Genomic DNA, 18189 nt, shown 5'->3' on the forward strand with positions numbered 1-18189 from the left:
GCTAATGAAGGGCGCAGGCGACGTCCAGAGAGCGCTAACTGCATACTTCGGTGGCATTCAATTTTCAAAGCAGAACTCTGTGGCTAGCTGGTTACCTATTTTTAGTCGACCATCATGGGAAATAACAGGAGAGGCTCCCGGTTCCACGTTTGCAACACAACATATTTTATGGTACCTGTAGCCTACAAAAGAAAATAGTTCAGTCTCCGTGTTGTGAGCTTGAGTGAAGAATGGAGAAACAGAGTTATTTTACGTTGTCAACCAATCTTCTATTCACGGAACAGAGTAGGCTTCGTCTTAACGGTGGCCACGGCTTTATGGTCACTCTACAGCTCTGCACTAGGGAGACGGCGGGCAAGTCCCGCTATTGCCTGGCCTGAGAATGGCTTTCCGTGGATTCCCATTCTCCGGCACTAAATCCTTTTATAGTTCACGGCCGCTGGCCCCTCACTTTCTTCACACTCTGGATACAAATATCCTTGGTCTGAAAGAGGCGGTAATCATTTAGAAGGCCCGCCGTACCCCTTCAAGGTTGGGAATGAAATCTTCAATTAAAACCTTCAGTGATTCACCCGTTCAGTTATAGTAGTGATGATAACTGCTTTAAGAGGAGTCACAACTGGGCAACCTTCCTCTCTTAGCCTCCTCAGTGCCTGTGTAGCATATATGCTACATGAGTTCTTTATTTTTTTCCCGGTCGGGTAATGGCTCTATCGCGCGGTTGCCGGGTGTAGCGTATAGTCTACTGTGTGTGCTTCGCGCTCGTCACTTGTTTTTGTTTATCGCACAAGTGTATAGGTGGCAGTACTAGTGAGAATATACAAGTTTGTTGACATCAAGACATGGGGACGATACGTGCAGGTATTTGTTATGTAATTGTATATTTAATTAATGTGAATGTTTTTAAGATAGCTTATAATAGGTCAATAAGTATTATGCTAGTGATCAGAACTCATTTGATATTGTATACTGCCGACAGCATGACGCTTTTGATGATGTAGCGTATACTCTACATTAGGCAATAACCTAGAAAATTTGTGCATACAGCAGAAAATTACTGTTCTTTTCTTAACTCGATTTCTCGCTGCAGTTGTTAATATTAAATCATAGCTGCCTTCAATATTAAGTACGTACTTGAATATCATTATATACTACAGTATTTAAATGAATACTTGGTGCGAAGAATGCGACAATTTATATTTTACCTTTCATTATTTTAGCCTTGAAGTAAACAGATATTGCGGATCTTATTGACACTAATGTGTCAGATATTGAACTGGATGGAGATGATGATGATGATATTGATGAAGATGACTTGAGAATCAACGCTGCAACTCCACCTATCGATGAAAGCAGTTCTGGATCGGAAGAAGATGCATTGCTGAAACGCCGCAGGGTTCCCGCAGCTATGCCACCACTTTAGTCCAGGAATTACCATGCTTTGCACCTACCAGAAATGATGAACAGAACACAGAAAAGTAGGTCAAGATGTAGGCTACCAGGTTGTAAGGGTTTCACTTTTGTACAGTGCACTCAGTGCAAAATAAATCTGTGTTTTACAGAAAAAAGAAACTGTTTCTTGGCATTTCATAGAAAATAATAGGAATATTATTGCACCATGTTTTTGTGTTTGTTTACAAAAAAAAAAAAAGGCAATACTTACATTTAATTTGTTGTAAATATGCTTTATAATTTGTGTCACAATTTGTATTTAACATGGTGAGAGAGAATAAAAGTGTGTGATGTTGTTATTTATTAATGTATTTTAAGTGTTTAGTGCACTTACAATCATAAAATACAATATAAGAAAAAAATTAGAATTGTAGGAAAGTCACTTCTCAGTCCCGATGTAGCATATACGCTACATGCCATAATGGCTTAACAAAACATACTAATTTTTTTTGTTAGCATTTTCACGTTATTTTAGCCTCTTATAACACACTGAATGCAAAAACAGAAATTTCCATGACTAAAACTTGCTCCGGGACTGAGGAGGTTATACACTAATAGGGGATGAAGAAAAAGAAAGGTATCGAAAGGTATCGACAAAAGAAAGAGAATGACCATGAAGGACGTGTAATCGAAATACTCCCTAGGTCTCGTAAATTTGATGCTGTAGTGTGGGAAGTGAACCAGGGCTGACGACGGAAGGTCGACTATTTTAGTCTTAATACACTTCATCTATATAAAACATACCACACTATTGATTACCATAGAAACACACGGAAGTAAATGCATCCATTTTCATAAGATTGGCATCAGAAAGGGCATCCATCCGTAAAACTGGGTCAAGTCCATATCAAGTGACGATCCCAGTAAATTGAGATAAAGCCCATGACGAATAATGCTTACAATAATACACGTATGGTCTCAGCTATCGGGTGCAAGCATTTTTATTTGGTGCCATTTGGCTGCTTGCTCGTCAATTTCGACATTCCTCTAGACCTACCAGACGGCAGAATAATCTGAATCTCTCTTGGAAGTCTATAGCTGAGTTTCAATGAAGTTCGCCAGGTAAAGACCAAATGTGTCACCAGAGATATTTTTACGTACTGACATCGTACGACATGGAATGTCAAATGATCTTGGGATCCAATGGCCGACACTCAAAAACATATCTAAAAGAATTGAGGCTAGAGATAAGAAAATATAGTGTGACTATTATCATAGGGGCATTTACTTGGAGTTGATGAGCAGTAACCATGGATAACACGTCTAGATTAGTCTAGATAATTAATACTCTTAAGGAGTCCTCAGGGGACGCTGTTCTAACCCTTATACCTGAATTTCAATTCTCCACGAAACAAGAGGAAAATCGATCTCTTTTGTGACCACATTGTTCGTCGTCCTATTGAGGTCTTTAATCTCCTCCGTCATGTATATTTGTATAGAGGTTGAATATAACCCACGGTTAATCATTTATAAGATGGTCGAGAGTTGCTCTCAGTTCTATCGACGTTGAGAACAAACCATTTCAGCCTTCATCAAGGTTAAAATCCTCATTTACTGAGCCAGGACTGAAATTCATTCCAAGAAAAAGTACACAATAACAGTTAACATACTGTATGTGATATGTACAATATTTCTATTTTTTATGGTAATTTGATGCGATACCGCGATGTCACAAGGCGTTGTTAAGAGGAATTGTTACACTCATAAAAAATCGAACAGCCCCCTTCCTATTATCCTTGAAAGTAACCCCGTTTGCAGTTCCAGTGTTCATGATCTGACTCTTAAACGACGTTCAATACCCGGGCTATCACCCAAGCTTCTAAATAGTTATCACGTGACTGAAATACATGGGAAGGTTTTTTCTTTCTCTGAAGGCGAAGTAATGCAGCGGAAGGCAATTTAATGAACGAGGCGGATATACTTTGAACATGAGTATGGTGAACCTCTATGGAAGAACAAAAGCACTTACAAAACATCCATCATATTTAGTGCTTACCGATCCAGCTCAGGCAATATCTGAAGCTAATGGATGTGCAATTGACTTCTTCATATTACATCTACTAGAGTCGAGCTTTATGCTGATACAATATTCTAACTATTCGCGCCAACCATTGCCTTAAAAAGAACGTACTTGGAGAGAGAGAGAGCAGGCCTATTATCCTTAAGCACTCCGAATGAAGACTATGTAAATTGCACTCCAATAGCCTTCGTGAAAACGGCTACTAAATAGTCATACCACTGCCTGCTCGATACCCACCCGATGGCTGCTTATACTGCCTGCTCATTCCATACTCAAACGTGTAACAAGACTTGCAAAGAATCCGCCGCTAGATGGCAGCACCAAATGGCCCTAGTTATCGCGGGAATACAGGCAGATAAGCACATATGCGAAGTCGAAACTCTGAAAATAAAAAAATAAAATAATTTAGAAATTTATATCTTCAGCACTTCTCGAAAAGGAGGCTTCGACGGAAAGAAAATCTAGAAACTTAGTCTGTGTTATACTTCCCTACGTTATTAAGGTAGGGTTCCATAGTTTTGGCCCCCATAGTTTGTGACGCAAGTTCCTGGTGATTGTTGTTCCTAACACACTTTAAATGACTCGAAGAGTTCTTGCAGTACTCAACAAATTCATATAGCCCCATAATTAGGCCAGTAAAGAGGGGCTGGAGATATGCGAGCGACTGATCAAGATCATCAATAGGGATGGATTAACTGAGGTGTAAACATTATTCAAGCACGTACTGCATTCAGTTTCTTCTTGGATTACACGCACCAAATAACCACACACACTAATGCCTGCAAGGCTGTTACCAAAATGGTACACACTGATTCAGGGGGCTCACGAACACCTTTCAGTAAATCAAATACCATTGATTCTGTTTATTCAAGTCTGGAAGAAGATATTGAGGCAGAAAATTGATTCCATTGGTTACCACACCATTGACAGAGCAACGGTTTTCCAAAAAAAAGTGTTTATTCCAAGAATATATTTAGCACCTGGTAATCCCCATTTACCGTTCGTTCTAAAGCGGGGGGCAATTTCCTCTAAATTTAGCCTCCTCTGTCACAATGAATAAGTCTCGAGAATAAACTTTGTAGAAATTTGGTACACATTTCTCCACTCCGGTGTTTAGTCATGGCAAGCCGTATGTACCTTTCTCAAGAGTACACAGAACTATCGATTTCATATGACAAATTCCATCTACAACTACATACGATATGGTTTGTAAGAAAATACTATAGTGCCTGTTCCATTCAAATACCGTATATGTAATAGAAAAGGGAGACTTTTATTCATGAGATCTATTAACACTCTGTTAAAATTTTCTAATTACTTCTTAGTAATAACGACTGTTAATATTGTGCAAGTTTTATTCATAAGATACATTAATGCGTTCATTTTATATTTGATATTTAGACTGTCGAATACAGGCTTACGTACTTGTTTAATTATATTTTTTTGGTATCTCTTCAATTGTTATAGGAAAGAGACTCCAGGATATTGAACTTTTTCCTACGGGAGTTACTTAATATGTCAAAAGTCATAGGCATGGGATATTTACATTTAATCACCTCCAAAATCGTCGATCTCGCTCTGGTTCGAACCCACTACCTTCGGAACAGAAGTATAGCGGCTGTGGCACTATTCGATGTCTGTAGGAAAAGAACCTAACTTTGCTCAGTGACCTAACATCGCGAATATCCGGTATCTAAGATCACTTTTAATAATATTGTCATTACGTTTACCATACTTCCCACAGTTATTACGATTTTGGAGATGTCAAGGTGCTGGAATTTTTCCCACAGGAGTTCCTTTCTGTGCCATTACATCTACCGATACGAAGCTGATAAATTTGACACTTTCAAATATCACCGGACTGAGTAGGAATCAAACTCAGCAACGTGGGTAGAGATAGCCAGTGCTCTATCGACTGTACTACCCAACTCGGTAAAAATCTGTTTACAGTTCGAGACAGAACCCCATAATAGTTAAACTGCACCAGTCGTTGATGGGTTAGCTTCTGTGCAAATGCAGCGACAATTGCGTCTAGGGGAGATGAGAGGTATCCGAAGAGAGAGACCACATCCTTAATAATTGACAAAAGTAAGTGTAATGTTGTTGTTGAATAGTTTTATGGGTTTAGGACACTGTAGCCCACTGCATTTAGATTTTTGCGGCGTTTTATTTTTATTTTTAACACTTCCTTCAATATTACTGTTATTGTAGTTATTATTACTTACTAGCTCTAGTACCTCGCTCTGATCGGACACTTTCGGTGGATGTTTAATCTTAGGAATTGTATTAACTGTTTTAAAGTTATATTTTGAAGATTTATTTATCGTGACGTTTACTATGGGTTCGACACTACTTTCGATTATTTGTATAGGCTAACCCTTCCCATTCCCACTCCCAGGTGTGCTAGGGATGGCTTACCCCCACAGTGTTTGTCTCCACACAGTAAGTCATAAGTAAACGAAGTTTGGTTTAATTTGCTCCAGTCGTTTTCCGTTAGGTCAACGGACTGGTACCCACACCATTGACAGAGCAACGGTTATCCGAAAACCTCGCAGTAAATGCTGGAGTATAGTCAAAGGAGGGCATCATTAAGATAAGTCCCAGATCCTAAGTTCCAGATCGTGTTATGGAAAGCCGGAAACCGCTCTGGATGGAGGCATCTCGTCTAGTGCGCAACGCAGAAATCATATAGTTATGAGGTCTCGACGACCAGCAATGGGCAAAACGACTAGTGATGGTGAAGGGATAGTCTAACGAGCTTTTTAACGGGTTAATTAGTTTTCCTGTAATTCTCGGTTATGTAATTTACGATTACGTGAACGGTTTTCGTGGTACTATCTTACTATATTCTTCTTCTTATTCCTCCACCACCTTTCCCACATCTGTGGAAAGTCTTGGTACAAACACAAACACCCATTCCCCGGGTCATAAGAATTAATCAGACACGATTAAAATCCCCGACCCGGCCGGGAATCGAACCCGGGACCCTTTGAACCGAAGGCCTGAACGCTGACCATTCAGCCAATGAGTCGTACATTCGTGCTACTATATTCGCAATTATTATTATTATTATTATTATTATTATTATTATTATTATTATTATTATTATTATTATTATTTTAAGAGTCCTTGTAAGATGATCTTTTTAGTGCCAAAAGATAATATGCTTAAAGATCGTCTCGAGTCTCGAGGACGGTGCGTAATTTCATAGAACTTTCTACAGATAAGAATCCAGTCACAGTTAGTTCGGATTAGCGGGAGACTACTGTATTTACAAAAAATTCACACAGTAGACAACACAATCACAAACTTATCAAGCAGAATTTGTTTACTCGGTACAAAGTAGGCTACATAAGGCTGCTAGTCTTGACGTACGAAGTTCTATGCATGAAATAAAATCAAAAGCAACAATAAATAAAACCTTGAATTGGGAGATAGAGTTCACACAAATGAAGGTAAACGATTCACTCTGTATCTTGTGCTGAATATTAAGATAAAGAAAGTCGTTAAGGAAAATAATTTACTAAATTTCTTTCGGGAGAATCAAGGGATCAGAAATATGCCGTCCAGTAAGATGTGCGACGTGAAATTACCCAGCAATCGTGCGGGTTGTAATGTGAAGTATTGATGGATTGGCATGACATGCAGATCCACGTCCTTTGCAGCTCTTTTTATACAGATTCATGGCCCGTGCAGTTCTCCGGGTAGTGATGCTGGGTAACATCGGGTTACACATTTTCTTTCTTTTTTTTTACATGACACTGTTTCATTCCACAAATGTTCTGGTGACCCGCAATTCTAAGGCATATTTATGTTAACAGAAACAATCGCGTGGCACAACGGCCCATCTAGAGCCTTTGCCTAGGCAGACGGCTGATGCCTACCAAATGCCCTACAGTTTTTGGAGTACGATGTTGTCAATATGATGATCCTCAGCCGTATCGCATGACTTTCATGACCGTGCCCGTACCTCTCACATCAGACAACTTCCCAGATGTTGAGTGACCACCGCTCCACTTCAGAATTTATATCCCTTGAATAACCAGGAATCGAAATCGGGGTCTCCATATGAGAGGCAGGTACGCCAATCCTACACCACGAGGATGGCTAAGAAAATCATCGACATGTTGAAATCTTGAATGAATCTGTATTAGCTGATAACGTGGTTGTGTTTGTCTGGAGATACTTTTAGAAAGTTTACTGCATGTAACTGTTACGTTATTCTGATTTTAATGCATATTCTAACTTAACTTTCTAGTGGCTTGGGGGAAGTGAAGTTTTGTTTCGAGGGAGGGCACTGGTATTTTAGTTAGGGAAGAACGCTAACTCAGTCAACCATCACGTTGGCCTGTCTCCGACAGAAGACCGCAGGCAGCTGTGTGACGTATGTACTAGTTAACAAACTGTGAAACATTTCCACTGTTCGTGAAATTGTCGAAATCCAAAGGAGACAAGTGTCTGGAATTTTTAATGGACTCCCTATCTCATTCTTTTATCAGAAATAATCACACTTACATTTTTTATGAAATTAAACAAAAATAGTAATTTACACCTTAATTGTAAGTGATAATAAACTTTACCCCTTCCGCCTGGCTTCTTGTCTGAATGGTCATCGTAGTGGCCTTCGGTTCATAGGGCCCCTCGTCTGATTCCCGGCCGGGTCCGGCATTTTAGCCACATTGTGGTCTATACCTTCAGCTCGTGCCCTGGGTGTTTATACCATTCGGGAAGGACATCCGGCGCTAACATTGGTCTTAGTTCCCAATAGTAATACAGTATAATTCCATTAGTCCGGTAGCCAACAGTCCGGAATGCCCGATGGTCCGGCACCATTCCCAGATTTGTATGTTTTTTTTTAATGTTCGTGACAGTTAAAGTGCACGGCGCGGTTCGAAACCACCAGGAAGTGTCCACTACGCGTCTGCTATTGTTAGACACAATTGGCATTGTTGGCTGTACACAGGTTCAGTTCATTGTCTTGATTGCGCAAACTTTTCGCTACAGTATTTTTTCTTGCGATATAGGATCCGTATTACAGTAGTGCAGTAGTGTAGTGAACATACAAATCAAAGTGCCCCGTGGAAGGTTTTCTTGGTATTTAAGCAGTGACAATGTTATCGAAACCGAAACCTTCTTCAAGTTCCAAATCAGGAGAGAAACGTAAGCAAGTAACTATGACCATCAACCAGAAACTGGAAATCATCAAACGCCTGGTGAAAGGTGAGAATAGAAATATTTTGTTGAATGTATTTTTTTGATCGTCAACCATTTACGACATTAAAAAACATGAATTAATGAAATTTGCTTCTCAATCGGTTACAACTGAAAAATTGGCTTCTAGACAAACATAAAAACAAACTGGAATAATTAGATAGCTTATTGTACAAATGGTTCAGTGCAGTACGCTTCTAAGGAAAGCCGGTAACGGGGCCAATGGTTATTAAAAAGGCAAAGAAATTTGGACAAGACTTAGGTGTTGCAGGAATTGAATGCAATTTCTCTCATGGTTGGCTCAAAATTTTTAAGTTTCGGCATGGAATTCGAAGATTTGATGTAACTGGAGAGACACTTTCAGCAAACCAAGATTCAGCAGAAAAATACAAATGCGAGTTTGAAGAAATAATCCCAGTTAATAATGATTCTACTGATCAACATTTTACTGCAAAACGCCGTGTTACAGCTGTTTTCGCTGTAAACCTTAACCTATATCGTAGTAAGAGGTACCGCCCGATAGTCCGGCATTTTCGGTAATCCGGCACCGGGCCGGTCCCGAACGTGTCGGACTATCGGACTTCTACTGTAATAAGTAAAGACAAAGGTTAGGAAAGAAGAGTAAATGTTATCTCTTTCATGAGGCGTAAGGTAGAATTTTACGATTACTATATTTTACATGGAGGTGTTTCTGGGCTGGGAAATTATCTAGAATTAGCGAGGACAGATTATCGTCGACAGGGTTCCGACACCACACCATGGTAACCAGTGTACGTCATCCATTCTATTATTTTCTTTTCTTTTCTTTTCTTTTCTTTTCTTTTCTTTTCTTTTCTTTTCGATTTTAGCCATCTAAGGAATATGGAAAGTAACACTGTGCTTTCACCTTGACCCTTCTTTTCTTGACTTCCAATAGTTCTCCATTCTTCAACTTTGCTGTTTCCTCCTTTCTTATGTCCAGGTGTTATTACCTTTCCTCTTCTCCTTCGCCTGCAAACCCTTGAAATTTTGTATCAATTTTCAGAAAGTTGTTCTGTCTTGTATTCTATTGTCTGTTATTCCAATTTCTTTCATATCTTATTTTTACTCCTTGGATCCACTGGTTGCTATTCTTACTCTTGGTTAAACACTCGTTTTGTCAATCTGCTGTTATTAATCCTCATTATGTGACAAAAAATGTAACTCTCCTCTTTCTGATCGTGTCTGACATCCTTTATTTTCTTCGTCTTTGTATAGATCTTTATTCCTCCTATGTCTAAACTCTTCTTCTTCCGTTTTCAATGGTCCGCAGATTTTCCTCAATATCTTTCTTTCCTTTTTCTCCATCTTTTACATTTCACCGGCTTTGATCTTCTTAATCCTCTTCTGCATGAGTGGGTCACTTAGGACCACGCGGAAACAAGATATTGAGCTTTCCTCCTTACTCAATAGTTCTTCATTTTCATCGATTGTTGCAATTTCTCTTCCTCCGATCAAGTACGTCGTGTTGTTTTCTCCTCGTCTTCCTCAAATCCTCTTGTGTGAATAATTTTCCTGATTAAATTTCTATCTTGCAGATTTGGTGATCCTAATTCAGCGAGGTTTTTACTCTACTTGCTGATACCATTTTGATCTCATACGTTTGATTTGCAATAAAAAAAAAGTGTATTTGATAAGTAAGTCTGTTGTTATTCAATCATTCCAAATGGCTTATAAATTGAATTCGTCGCAGTCTGATTGTATCAGTAAGTTCGGTTTTCATCTATTTGCGCAAGGACAGTAAAACATATGCATATTGATATGCATCTCCGTGCAGAGGAGGAAATTGGTTTTTATTTAATCAAATATCTCTGGAAATATTAGTTTCATTATAAAGGAATTTAACAACGATTATAGGGAATCCAATTTCCAATATTTTATACATGATGAATTTTTATCGTACGAGATGTAATAATGGAGATATGTTTTTTTTTTTTTTTTTTTGCTTTACGTCGCACAGACACAGATATGTCTTATGGCGACGGAAAGGCCTAGAAAATGGAAGGAAGTGGCCGTGTCCTTAATTAAGGTACAGCCCCGGCATTTGCCTGGTGTGAAAATGGGAAACCACGGAAAACCATCTTCAGGGCTGCCGACAGTGGCGCTCGAACCCACTATCTCCCGATTACTGGATATATTTATGAATTTAGGTTATTGCGTTAATTCCGCCAACTGCGAGAACGAAGTATCACCGACATGGAGGTTTGGTAACGAACTAACTGATGTTGGAAGTAATTGCCGTCCTCTCCTCTATGGCGTCAACTTCTATTAGTCAACTGGTGGTGGTGATTACTTTTTTTTTTTTTGCTATTTGCTTTACGTCGCACCGACACAGATAGGTTTTATGGCGACGATGGGATAGGAGAGGCCTAGGAAGTGGAAGGAAGCGGCCGTGGCCTTAACTAAGGTACAGCCCCGGCATTTGTCTGGTGTGATAATGTGAAACCACGGAAAACCATCTTCAGGGCTGCCGACAATGGGGCTGGAACCCACTATCTCCCGATTACTGGATACTGGCTGCACTTAAGCGACTGCAGCTATCGAGCTCGGTGTGGATATTTCATCCTAAAACGTTCACTTAAGCTAATCCACCCCAAATACATATTTACTTATTTACTCCGTCTAATCTTACCTATACCGACCCCGTGGAGTAGGGGTAGCGTGCCTGCTTCTTACCCGGAGGCCTCACGTTCGATTCCCGAACAGGTCAGGGATTTTTACTTGGGTCTGAGGGCTGGTTCGAGGTCCACTCAGATTACGTGATTACAATTGAGGAGCTATCTGACGGTGAGATAGCGGTCCCGGTCTAGAAAGGCAAGAATAACGGCCGAGAGGATTCGTCGTACTGACTACACGACACCTCGTAATCTGCAGGCATTCGCGCTGAGCAGCGGTCACTTTGTAGGCCAAGGCCATTCAGGGCTGTAGTGCCTTGGGGTCAGGGTTATTTTACCTTATATATACCCCATACTAATACTTGAAGAGTAATACATTTACATTATGTATTTGTTTGTCGTACATAGCTTACTCCTGTCGAATAACACCAAGTGTTCTTCTTAAAGCTTAACGTCTCCATACGACGGTCGAATCACCTCTACAGCGTTATATGCTCACACTCCATAAGAACACTTCGGAGAGGTTTGGAGTTGAATCCAGAATGTTGCCACGCAATCTAGTGATTAGAAATTGTATACCAACACTTGCGGCCAAATTCAAACATTCAAAAGGTGAAACACATTATCCGCCAACGGGACTAGAACCGGCTAAACACGGTGTCAGATTACATAGACTTAACGCCTCAACGATAATAGGCCATAATACATTCAGCTTTCAATACTCTCATTCAAATATAAATAATATATATGGTTCTTTTACATGTTGGTAAATTGACCGTGACCGGCACCTAGCCTGAGCGGGGATCGAATTCGCCACCCACTTCTCAGAAAGTCAGCGCTCCACCATTTCGACCGCTCAGACCGACGACATTATTATTTTAACAAACAAAAACAAACCAAAGACACAGACCAAGTCGATCGTTGCGCAGCCAAATTTTCTGTAAATATTGGAGGTTGAGTGGTCAGCGTAACGACATATCCAGTCACATTACTTGGCTTCGTTAACAGGATCCATATAATCTCATATCAGAAAGTTGCTCAGTTAATCTCGCGAGGGTTAGTGTTGATAGAAAGTACATCATGGGGACCAACGTAAATACCAGGTGTTAATACAAGGAAATAGTGTAACTTCATTTGGGTAATCACATTAACAAGTCTGTGTGTGAATAACGGTTACAGATCTCTACGTGAGGGTAAGTGGTTATTTAAGAGTTGTAGTAAGGACACTCAACAGGATTATTTGTTTCAAAAACTGGACTAGGTTCAGAGAAAAGCGTACGATTTGTTCTGAGGGACCTCCGACAAACGATTAGTGTTATGAATATGTAGCACACTTTGGACTGGGAAGACATGGGAGTTAGAACACGAGCTACTCGACTAAGCGGTATGGTCCGAGCAGTCAGTCGAGAGATGGCGTGGAGTGACATTAGTTGACGAATACGTTTCAGTTGTGTTTTAAAAGTAGGAAATATTACAATATCAAGATAAAGTTGGAATTCAAGAGAATAAATAGGGATAAATTAAGGAATTAGGGATTGGAATAATTAACTATCGGTGATGTTCAATAAATTTCGAAGTTCTTCGAAATCATTTAACACTGCGCTGCTCGAGCTGTAAATTCTAACGCAAGGGCTCGCGCGGGTGACAATTGTCATCCATTTTAATTCCTTTATTCTATCTTAAGTATTAATATACGTATTTCACAGGTCATTTTATCTATTCAATAATGGCATTATCTATTCGAAACATTAAACCTTTTTGTTTTTGAAACTTAATATCACGTGCTACAAACAATCTATTTAAGAGTATGACAGAACTTCCCAAAACAATTACAACTGTTTTCATCTCTCTGTGTCCTCTACCACTTTCATTGTCTGTTGCCTCCTCTCTTGTTTCACACGAACAGCGCAGGCAGAATGTATCTGCGTGATCGGGGCAAATCCATTTGAAACACGTACTGCAGGATTTCCGGGAGGTTTTGTTGCGACTTCTGCCGCACATGTAGCAGCGTCCTCGCACTCCAACTTGCCGACGGACACTCATCATATTCAGTTCCAACAAATAACTTACACAGCCTCATCAGTTCTGTGGGAATCATTTTTTTGTTATATCCTTCTATATACATGGGGTATGATGAAATCCGTTGACAGGTCGTATAGGAACTTCCTTCTGAAAATATTTGGAAAACTACGGTTCTTCTTATAAATGTCTAATGCATTGATTCCACCATCATCAGATCAAAAAATACTTTCATTGACCACCGTCGACAGTTTCTAGACACATCATACACTCCTTAAGTACTTTTCCAGGTTAGGAATACTATAATCACTCTGAAAACTTCGTGATGGTAAGGGTTATTCTGCCCGAAGGCAGAACCTCCGCAGAGGTGTTCCTGAGCCGGAGTTTACGTGCGGTAGGGTGGCCAGTTCCTTTCCGCTCCTCCATTCCCTTACGCCCAATGTTGCTTAACTTCGGAGATCTCACGGGATCCGGTGTTTCAACACGGCTACGACCGTTGGCTAAAATTTCGTTAAAATTATAAAAATTATAGGTAACATAAAAACAAGAAATTGTAACATTGACTATTGTCATCCATCCACTTGCTTTTGAAATGCCATAATAATGAAGTATCTGGAGAAAAAAAACCTTAAACTTCAGAGATATCATTAGAAATTGTTTTTTGAGGATTACACAACACATCCAAATGAAATTTTGAAAAATGTATACAATACAAAGAAAATTGTACCCCTGGATGACAATAGTCATCCACGCGGGCACGGGAGTTTTTAGAAGTAGAAGTAAACAACTGATAGGGAATCTGCCACTTGGGAGTGTCATAAATGCTGATTATGGTGATTGACTGAGGCTGAGTGAACACCGTTCTAGGCCTAAGTCCAGAATTAAATTCTTCGACTGGCTGGGAATCGAACTAGGAGCCTCCTGGTAAGAGATTACTTTTTTACTATTTGTGTTACGTCTGTCTGACACAGATAGGTCTTATTGCGACGATGGGGTAGGAAAGGCTTGGGAGTGGGAAGGAAGCGACCATGGCCTTATTTAAGGTACAGCCCCAGCATTTGCCTGGTGTGAAAATAGGAAATTACAGAAAACCATCTTAAGGGCTGCCGACAGTGAGGTTTGAACCCACTACCGTCCGGATGCAAGTTCACATCTGCGCGCCCCTAACCGCTCGACGAACTCGCCCGGTGGTAAGAGATGGACGGCTACCTTTGCAAAACGGGTTTCATCATATATTTATTGATAAAAATGAAAATCCTCAGCCTGTTTCCCGTCATTCGATCAGGTCAGGAATGTAATTAATGAAGCCCCATCTAGTGACGAGGATAGGAATTGTGCCGGCTGCCGAAACCTGCCGCACTCCTCTGGGACAATGATTAATGACCGACAGACGAAATGATACGATATTGGAGAGTGTCTCTGGAATTAAAGACAACAGGAAAAAACGGAATACCCGGAATACCCGGAGGAAAACCTGTACCGCCTCAGCTTTGTCCAGCACAAATCTCACAAGGAGTGACCAGGATTTGAACCATGGAACCCAGCAGTGAGAGGCCGGCACGCTGCCGCCTGAGTCACGGAGGCTCTATGATATTATTATTATTATTATTATTATTATTATTATTATTATTATTATTATTATTATTATTATTATTATTATTTGTAGGCCTAGTTTTGAAGCAAAGAACGAACGAAGCCGCCTGTGTACTGGCCATGAAAGCCGTGGGAGCAGTGGAAGACAAAGGCTTCGGTGCTAACTGGTATAGTTTGTCAACTCTAAGCCCATCCACACTTTTTCTCAGGAATTGTACACTTTTTTTGGAGTAAGATGAGGAAATGTTAAGGTTGTATCCCCTTTCAAAGGTGGAAATTTCATTTCTGATTTTTCCATTTTTCTGACGAGGAATGGAGCCCACGTTATTGGGAGTGAATCGAGAAGACCTTCATCTCCTCACTCTGGCGGACCATGTGAGTAATTGTAGTGTTATGTAATTTCAGACCACCCGGCTGAGTAGCTCAGACGGTAGAGAACTGGGCTTCTGAGCCCAACTAGGCAGTTTGGATCTTGGCTCAGTCAGGTGGTATTTGAAGGTGTTCAAATACGTCACCCTCGTGTCGGTAGATTTACAGACAAATGAAAGAACTCCTGCATGACAAAATTCCGGCACCTCGGATTCTCCGAAAACCGTAAAGTAGTTAGTGGGACGTCAAACCAAAATCATTATTACAATTTCAGCCCTACTGTCAAGAAAGGCATAGCTGGAAAGTTTGGAAGTTTGCTACGTAGGATGTCACGGAACTCTTCTGTATCATGACATTTTGGGGCAAGAACAATCAGGATAAGATCCACCTCTGTGGTTCAGTGGTTATTGTTATTAGCTGCCACCCCCGTGGACCCGAGTTCGATTCCCGGCTCTGCCACGAGATTGGAAAAGTGGTACGAGGGCTGGGACGGGTCCACTCAGCCTCGGGAGATCAACTGAGTATGGAGGGGTTTCGATTCCCGCCTCAGTATTCCTCGAAGTGGTTTTTCGTGGTTTCCCACTTCTTCTCCAGGCAAATGCTGGGGTGGTACCTAATTTAAAATCACGGCCGCCTCCTTCCCTCTTACCTGGCAATTTCTTCCAATCGTACCATCCCCGACAAGGCCAAATGCCTCACGCTCCAGCACACTGACTGCATTTTAGGCGAAGGAGGTGGAATTCCTCACTGAGTCCGAGGGCGAAACAGACTCTGTATGGTAAACTGATTTAAATAATAATAATAATAATAATAATAATAATAATAATAATAATAGGAAAATTTGCTGGGGTCCTTATTCAAAAGAAGCCTACATTACAGCTTGATCGTCAGTTTGTGTACTGCGCTTTAGCATATGAACAATGAAATTAATGATGCAATTTCACCAAGACAGTTGTATCCCATCTGTTCCGCTCATTATCTCTTTCCTCCATGCTATCAATATATAATAGGAACTATACCACTCATATCTTTACCTGGAACAAAGGATGGGAACCTGTTCTTCACCACAACATGTTCAGCAGGGTGTTACTCATCTACAATTTGCCATGCGTGTAACCACTGGTTGTGTTAGATCACTTTCTACAATTCAATTTCAAACTCTCACCAGTTCTCTTTCCATTCCGGTCAAGTCATAGCCATTCATTTAGTTCAATACGAACCTATTTGTTACTAATCGGCCATTCAGGATGGCTCACTCACAGTGTTGCCAGCACATTCTGAAATAAAGTTGCTAGGAACAGAAGGTAATGGCATTAATATCAATCAAAGCCAAATCATAACCTCTTCTTCTTCTTCTTCTTCTTCTTCTTATTATTATTATTATTATTATTATTATTATTATTATTATTATTATTATTATTATTTGCTATTGGCGTTACGTCGCACCGACACAGATAGGCCTTACAGCGACGATAGGACAGGAAGGGGCTAGGACTGGGAAGGAAGCGGCCGTGGCCTTAATTAAGGTACAGCCCCAGAATTTGCCTGGTGTGAAAATGGGAAACCAAGGGAAACCATCTTCAGGGCTGCCGACAGTGGGGCTCGAACCCACTATCTCCCGAATACTGGATACTGGCCGCACTTAAGCGATTGCAGCTATCGAGCTCGGTATTATTATTATTATTATTATTATTATTATTATTATTATTATTATTATTATTATTATTATTATTATTATTATTATTATTATTATTGGGTAAGTGATTAGCTCAGTGCTTTGCTGCTGGCTTCCCACCTGGAAGACTGATTTACAAGCGATAGATATCTAACATGATATTTACTGTTTTTAGTGCCGATTTTCATGCTGATTTCAAATCTGAAATCCGTTTTGCTCAAACACGTCAGATTTTGAAGATGTTTACAAAGTTTTATTTTTCAGGGAACAGCGTTGATGGAGAATTGTTTTCAATTTTTTCGTTATTTTTCATGAAAAGTCGAATGTTTTCATTTGCTCGTTTTTTATTGTCGGTGACAGTAGACATTATGTGGAGTCCAGAAGTTGCATAAATTCACCAGATCTGTTTTGCTACGAGTGTGGTTGTGTAACAAACAAATCCAATATGTGCCATGTGTTGCATTTGCACGAAACTTGGCTGAAGCAATCTTCATTAGTACTCCATGTATCAACCAGTGCTCTAGTGAAACTTCTGTCTGTGAGTTGCTTTCCTTGATACAATATTAAACATATGTAAATAGTTGATGTCGTATATACAGTATATCAAGAACGGTGGGCGGTAAGAGACAAATGGTTTGCATATTTTGAGTCAACATGTTTCAATAGTCTTCGAACGTGTATCGGATACCAAGATATCCACCAAAAGTAATTTTTTGTTGTTCAGTAAAAAAATGGCGTATGGCTTTAGGTGGCGGGAGTGTCCGAGGACAAGTTCGGCTCGCCAGATGCAGGTCTTGTGATTTGACTCCCATAGGCGACCTGCGCGTCGTGATGAGGATGAAATGATGATGAAGACGGCACATACACCCAGACCTCGTGCCAGCGAAATTAACACATTAGGGTTAAAATTCCCGACCCCGCCGGGAATCGAACCCGGGACCCCTGTGACCAAAGGCCAGAACGCTAACCAATTAGCCATGGAGCCGGACAGTTGTTCAGTGATATCGGTCTATGGTGAGGTTTAATTTTTTATCTCAAAAAATCACGTCGTTGTCAGGAAGGGCATCCGGCCTTAACCCTCAGGCAACAAAAGAATGAGCTTGCTTATCTCTTGCGTCCCCAGAAATATCTGGAATAAGCTGAAGAATGTGTATTATTATTATTATTATTATTATTATTATTATTATTATTATTATTATTATTATTATTATTATTAT

Source organism: Anabrus simplex, chromosome 8, assembly GCF_040414725.1.
Source record: "Anabrus simplex isolate iqAnaSimp1 chromosome 8, ASM4041472v1, whole genome shotgun sequence".
In the NCBI taxonomy this organism is placed as follows: domain Eukaryota; kingdom Metazoa; phylum Arthropoda; class Insecta; order Orthoptera; family Tettigoniidae; genus Anabrus; species Anabrus simplex.